Here is an 8,183-nt window from a genome sequence, read left to right as displayed (position 1 = left end):
CTTTGTAGTTATTTGGTTCTAACATTTCTAACTGCTTACTTCAACTGTCAAGCAAGGACAGAATACCCAAAATAAGAAGAGTGATAGCTGAAGAGAATCAGTAGAAGCACTTACCTCCTTTTATGTAAGGAGTTTTCTACTTCACACTAGCAAGCATAAAATTGTTTGCATTTGCAGAAGGCTACATTTCAGCTGGCTGAATAAGAGCCTTTATTAAGCATGTGTTTTACAAGTTCAACCTACACATATTTACTCAGAAGTACTATAGAGTTCAAGGACACAGGTGTGGGTTTAACCACAGAACCTAGGGCTTGCTGATCAGAAGGTCGGTGGTTCAAATCCCCGCGACGGGGTGAGCTCCCATTGTTTGCTCCTGCCAACCTAGCACTTCGAAAGCACAAAGTGCAAGTAGATAAATAGGTACCGCTCTGGTGGGAAGGTAAACGGCATTTCTGTGCGCTGCTCTTGTTCGCCAGAAGCGGCTTAGTCATGCTGGCCACATGACCCAGAAGCTGTACGCCGGCTCCCTCAGCCAGTAAAGCGAGATGAGTGCTGCAACCCCAGAGCCATCCATGACTGGACCTAATGGTCAGGGGTCCCTTTACCTTTAATATAGAGTTCAGTGGAGATTACTTTCAAATAAGCATCCATAGGATTGCAGTCTTATAGTCAAAATATAGTTATGAGCAGCTGGAAGTTAGACTGCTTTGTAATTGGAATATGGCAGTTTCCCCATCCACCCATTGTTTGAACTGAACAATGAGCTCACCCCCGTGTACTGACGACCTTCCTATCAGCAAGCCCAAGAGGCTCAGTGGTTTAGACCACAGTGCCATCCACTCCCAAGCTCCTTTACCTTTACCTAGACTGCTTTGTAATTGGAATGTGGCAGTTTCCCCATCCACCCATTGTTTGAACTGAACTGAACTGAGAGTTTTATTTTTTCCTCTCTCTTTTTAAATGAAACTTTCTGGGCTAATGTAGTGGTTCTCAAACTTTTTTTCTCTGGGGCAAACTTTCAGAATAAAACTGTGATTGTGCCACAGTGAATGTTTTTTATAAGATAAACATTGGCGAACACGATGCCACCCAATGCTATTCCTGTTTGCATTAAAATCATAGTAGTCATAGCCATATTATTTGTATTCTGCTTTTTGGTATACATCATAGCCATATCCACACCATCCACACCACTTTATTAAGTGTGCTGGAATTTTTGGTTATGTGAGGGGTCTCCTAACAACTCTCAGTGCCCTTAATAAACTACAGTTCCCATGATTCTTTAGTGGAAGCCACTTTTGTGCATATGGTATAAGAGTCTTTGGGGGTGAGCCATGATTGTTCAAGGAGTATAAAAGTGCTCCAAATTCATGGTGTGAATGTGATCCCAATTATAGTCAAGGTGTCTCACACACAAACACACACCTGTTACTATATAAAAGACAATTCAGAACAATTTAGTAATAAATGAATAAAATAACATAGCTAGACAATTTAGAATGCTTATTACCAGCAAGCGCAAAGTGAAGCTCACTCTGGTCTGAGCAGTAGTAGCAACTGCAGAAGCCAGTCCTTAGCACCTGGTGTTAGTAGGAAAAGAATGAGAAACACTTCAGGCTTAATGTCAAATGGCTGGTAGCAAAGCCATTTGACATTATGGTTATACCCAAGTAAGTAACTCTAGAAATGGGCATCAGGTTCTGAATGTGTTTTCCTAGGAAAGGATCCCTGTGGATAATGTGGTAAGGTTTTGTGCCACTTGAAAACAATGGACAGCTCATATAAAATATGACAACATTCAATTTTCTAAATTATAGAGGACTGTATGATATGAAGGCATTCATGCTTTGCCAGTGGAAGTCAAAAGCTACAGCTGATGGAGCATGTGTGAAAAGAACATGTTATTTCCATAGTTGCTACTTCTGCTCCATGTTATTTCCACAGTTGATATGTCACCCTAACTGTATCTACTCAGCTGTGGCAATGTGCAGGAAGCATCCAATGTCAGGTCAGCTGGGGGCAGGAACGATCCACAGGCATAATGTAGGAACTAATCCAGCCCATCTCTCCCATCAGCGTGCAGCGTGCAACTCTAGGGAGTTCTGACAGCCCTTCCCGACGATTTATTATGACTCATGTCTTGGAGAAACTGAGCACATATTCAGAGTCCAGCAGAGATAAAACGCAGACAGAGCCAGGCTGAGGTTGTGTACTAAAAGCTACTTTATTAAGCATAAAGCAGAAGAAAAGAAAACATGTCTCCTCTTGCTGAGAGAAGTCCGAAGAAGAAGAAGAAGAAGAAGAAGAAGAAGAAGAAGAAGAAGAAGAAGAAGAAGAAGAAGAAGAAGAAGAAGAAGAAGAAGAAGAAGAAGAAGAAGAAGAAAACAATCAGAAACAGAATACAGCAAACATCTGCTCCCGTGATTCCAACAATCTTTGCTGGAATGCATAACACAGGCATGTGACCTGCACAGTGAGAGGAATAGAAATCTAACATCAGTACATACAAAACAGTAAATTGCATCCTTAACACAATCCTGTAATGCCCACAGAGAAAGCATTAAGCAAAAAACAAACAAAACATTAGCATGTTATGAAATAAAAATGGGAGAAATTAAGCCTGCATTGCTGAAGTGCAAATAAACACAAAAGGAACAGATGCTCAGATCAAAAATGGGTTGTAGGCACAAGAATATGGGCACAATTAACTGCAGGTGCAAAACCAGGGACCCAGCTGCAAAACTCCCATGTTTTCACACTGAGTCCCATGCAACATATTACCAAGTGTTAATATTCACCAAACATGATCGTGGGCAGCCTGGTCCTATGATCCAGCTAAAATTGACATCCTTGGGAACCAAAGTGCATAATGAAACTTTTAACTTGAACTGTCATACATATTCAATAGTTTCTATACCATGTTCATACATTGCAATGTTTCTTCATTTCAAAATTTCTCTCTTGTGCTAATGATCAGAAAGCTGTTGAGTAAGATAACGTGGTGTTGTTGTTGTTTATTTTTATTTATTTTTAAATTATATATCGCCCTGGACCCTGAGGGCAGTTCACATAAAAAGATCACAGTATGTAAAATTAAAATGAGAGCAAAAACCTAATTATATATTTGACAACTTTTCAGCAGGCTAAAGGTGGAGTGGCAAGGGCTGCAGGCAAGGAGCCTTTTACAGAAGGTTGCTTCTCCTACTATGCAACCCCAATTTTTGAATTGTGGCAGGGGAATCATGCACACAGGACACATTTGTGCATGCCGTTTCCTATCCAGACAGGAAAAAGCACATGGAAGCCAGCTATATAGAGCTCCAGTTGGCTCCGGGTAAAGGGATTCAGATATAGATTTCAGCTCATTTAATAACTGGATAAAGGTAATCAGATTTTGAAATAATAATTACAAAGTTTGTCAGATCCCCATTGTATTGTCTAGATATTGAAATGTATCCAATTGCGATTTGAAAATAATCTCTATCTCTCTTGTAACTACAGTGGTACCTCTACTTACAAATAACTCTACTTACAAATTTTTCTACTTACAAATGGAGCTCCGTCCGCCATCTTGGATGCGGTTTACATAGGATTTTTTCTACTTACGAATTTTTAGATAGGGTTGCTTCGACTTACAATTTTTTTCTCCCAATGCATTCCTATGGGATTCGACTTACAATTTTTTTTGACTTACAAATGTGTGTTCGGAACGCATTAAATTCGTAAGTAGAGGTACCACTGTACCACTATTGCATCATGTAGTACACACATGTAGTACATGAAGAATGATGTATATTGCTGGCAATCTATTTATCTAACCCAGGGGTCAGCAAACGTTTTCCGCAGGGGGCCAGTCCACTGTCCCCCAGACCTTGTGGCGGGCCGGACTATATTTTGGAACCCCCCAACTCTCCTCTCCCTTCTCCACAGCACCGGATGAGCCCCGGTGGCTGCTTACCTGTGCCTTGTGAGTAGCTTTATCACATACACAGCCCAACAAGACAACAACAAGAATCCACCAACAGCATACAAATCAATATGGGTAACCTGATTAAAAAATACCCACCCCACTCACACATGAAAACAAAGTTCACCACAGCCAATCACAAACAAGCAACCACACCCTAGGCCAACCCCAACTTCTCTCACCACCAAAGGAACACAAGCGAATAGCAAAGAGAACCTGCACAAGCGACGCTGACACAAAACCCCACACATACATTAAGAAAAATACAGTAGAAACATCGCCACCCAACCCCACCTACCATGGCCCTCCACCTCTTCCCCCCTTTTCTTCCTAATGTAACACTAATGTCTCAACGAATGAAACTGATCTGCAGAAAATGTAACTTGAAAAAAGAGACATTGCACACACTTTTGTAAACCAAGAAATCTTTAATAAAAAAATACATTTTAAAAATGGAGGTGAGGGATGAATGCCTCTAAAAGAAGTGTGAGATAAAAACAAATGCTCAATATAACAACAAGGCAAGAAATGTTTCTTGTTTCTTCTGGAATTATATTGTCCATCACTGAGTTTTTAGAATCTAATTGCTGCCATAAGTCTTCAGGGTGGGGGGATGATAAGAATGAGCTACTATGCTACCAAGGTGGGACATGGGTGGCGCTGTGGGTTAAACCACAGAGCCTAGGGCTTGCTGATCAGGAGGTCGGTGGTTCGAATCCCCATGACAGGGTGAGCTCCCGTTGCTCGGTCCCAGCTCCTGCCAACCTAGCAGTTCGAAAGCATGTCAAAGTGCAAGTAGATAAATACCGTAGGTACCACTACAGTGGGAAGGTAAACAGCGTTTCCATGTGTTGCTCTGGTTCGCCAGAAGTGGCTTTGTCATGCTGGCCACATGACCTGGAAGTTCTACGCCTGCTCCCTCGGCCAATAAAGCGAGATGAGCGCCGCAACCCCAGAGTCGGTCACGACTGGACCTAATGGTCAGGGTTCCCTTTACCTTTTATGCTACCAAGAGCAATAGAATGAAGAAATCAAAGTCTGCAGGAGGTGATAATAAAACTGTACCAACAATAGTTTCTCAGCACCCCAATAACCAAATAACCATTTATAGATTAGTGCAGACTTTTAATATACAATGTGCGCTCTACATTGTATGTCAGGCAAGTTATCATGTGGATTCTAGCTTAATTCAGTGCCCTTATGTACACTTTTAATTCAACGTCCTTTTCTACTTGCTGACTCTTGAGACTATTAGCTCTACAAATGTCATGCATTATTTGCACAGCTAAATAGAACTTTGCTTTGTTCATATTATCAGATATAGTATTCTCTTCTGGTCTCTATTAAGCATTCAAATTCACATGACTTTGTTTACACAAAGCTGTGACATACTGATCTATCAATGTGTCTCTTGAGAATTGATTTCATGTACAAACAATGCTAGTAGCTTTGGGCACAGATTACAGCATTCTTTTCCTCTTTATATACTGGGCTTTTAGCTTTTGCTGCAGGTATGAAGTTCCTAAACTGAAGAGAATAAAGCTATCTGGCAAGTTAATAAAAGAAAACAAATCTAGACCAGGGGTACCCAATTTATGTACAGTATTTTCTGAAGGCAATTCTATCATCAAATATGTATGTTTACAAATATATATAACCTAAACAAGATAGGATAGAACACTGAAGTTGAAAACATTTGTCTTTTCCTTACAAATTAAAATGCTGGTAAACTTTTTACGTTGCTGTTTAATTAAAATTGGGCAGGGGCAGCAACATGCACCACCAGCATGGAAAAACACATGTCTGCAGTGTATTCATGTCCATATGTGATAGCAAGGCTTGCCCTATAATGAGAAATGAATCTGAGGAATCTAATGCTGTTCATCCAAGCACTGTGGAAAAACAATGGAGGTAGGAATTTGTGAGCATTCTCCGGTGACATCTTCTGCTGTCCCATATGTAAGTTGTTGGCAGAGGGACTAAAGCAAGCACAACCCTGCTTGAAACAGGCTGTGAGCAGGGCTGTCCTTGCACCAATCCTCCTTGTAGCAGCTTTTGGTGATCACTCCTGCTTGAAATGCACACATCACCTCTACTAATAACTGAACAAGGCTCCAGCCTCACATGTTGTATCTGTTGCATTTGTCAACCCTCCATGAGTGCTGAACTGAGACTGTGTTCATATAACTATGTATATAACTATATATATATCACACGAACTGAGACTGTGATCATATAACTATGTTATCTGCAGAAATCAATAAATAACACTTTTAAAGGCTTGTCCTAGTCAATATTATTCAAGTGAAATATTTGAAGTGACACTGTCATTGTTTTTAGTGTGTGCTATTGTTTGTCTTTTCAAATTTTAGAACAGAAAATGTAACACTTATAATATTGATTATCCTTTCTCCCGAGACCTGCATAAAATGTGTGAATATGCTAGCAAAATTAATATTTCATTAAAGGAAGGATACATTTCTCATACAGTTACAGCTACACATGTAAGTTAAATTATTTGAACTATGATTTTGGCAATGTTTTTTGCATGGGTAATTTTCAGCTTCTCGTCGCATTGTGCAAGGTAATGAATCAGCATTAGAACAGGCTGTCAGAATGCTTTCACATGGTTCTAGAACACACATTGTTTAGGACAGGTTCTGAAGGCAGGCTTATTAAAGCCAAGGCATCTACATCTGGGCAGTGCCTGAATGAGAAGACCATTTGTATTCCTAACCAATTTCACTGACTGGCACAGAAATAGGACCTCAGACACAGATCTTAGATGGCCAGCAGGATCACACAGATGCAGGGTGCAAACTATTTAAGAATTAAAAGTTAATGATGAGAGCCCGGGTGCTGGTGAACATCTGGAAGGGAAGCCCCTCCATGGGCAAGCATGAGGCATGGAGGACCCCCCCCCCCGGATCCGGATGGAGGAAGTCCTGGCATGCGGCGCTCCAACCTGAGTTCCTGCTTCCTGTTGACTCAAGCCCTGACACCCCAGTGGCTGTGTTTTGCATTAAGTTTCTGAACCATCTTTGAGAGAGACTGCCACCACCCCCAACCCCCGAGCACTGCAGCAACCAAAGCTAGGGCATGCTGCTCCAGATAGGGCCACAGCTGATATACAAGCCTGAGAAGGTAGAATGCACTCCTTGTCACAACTGTTACCTGTACCTCCCAGACAGTAATGATACCTAAATACCTGTTTGTCTTGTTAACTATAAAACACCTAGATACCTGGTTAAGAAACAATTTTCCAAATTAATTGATATTGTTATAATTTGGCTATCATTGGGGAAATACTGGAAAATTAATAAAAACTTATTTGTCGAAGAAGAAACAATTTTCCATATGCCGTAAATTAGTGTTTCTGGGGAAATAGTAATTGTTGCTGTAACATGAGCACTTTTACAAGGCTTTTAAAATAGTCCTCAGTTTCTTATATATATGCCTTATTTATACACTGCACTTTCTGAACAAATAAAAATTACTGCTGAAGGAAGTCACTAAAGGGCTATTACTATTTAAAGTACTTTTGTCAACATTTTATCTACTTTCAACAGACATGGTTATTCCTTAAAATAATATGGTGTATAATAGAAACAGCTATTAATAACAGTATGTAATTATAAAGATGTACTGCCAGTCCAGTACTTAAATGTACCGTTGAACCATTATTTAAAAACCTCATTGGAACTAATGAGAAGTACAGAATAATATTTAAATTGTGTAAAAGCTCACATTCTTGTCACCTTTTTGCCTCTCTCAGTATTTAAACTTTTATTCAGAAGTATGTTGCCAACCTCACAGATTATCAGATACTATGTTGGAATATGGCTGCAAGGAGAACCCATACTGATTTCATTAGACATTGAGTTAATGAGTTTTGCTATACTGTAATTCAGTGGATCTAGTGATAAATAGGTATAGCTTCCTAGCATTTGTAATTAATACACTGGGAATCCATGGCTTTCTGTATGTATATTGAGCAACATACATATTCAGATTATATGCTTTTGATGACACACTCTTTGATAACATGCTATGGAAGGAAGAGCACAAACAATCTGAGTGAATAGTGAAAAAAATCACTGATACAGTAATTGTATTCTCTGGTGTCTTAAATTGATGGTTTTCAAACTGTTCCTAAGAACCCTAGGATTCCTCGGGATCTTCTCAGGAGGTTCTTAGTGTGAAAATCAGCAATGTC

Source organism: Zootoca vivipara, chromosome 11, assembly GCF_963506605.1.
Source record: "Zootoca vivipara chromosome 11, rZooViv1.1, whole genome shotgun sequence".
In the NCBI taxonomy this organism is placed as follows: domain Eukaryota; kingdom Metazoa; phylum Chordata; class Lepidosauria; order Squamata; family Lacertidae; genus Zootoca; species Zootoca vivipara.
Note: the sequence above shows the minus strand (reverse complement) of the source record.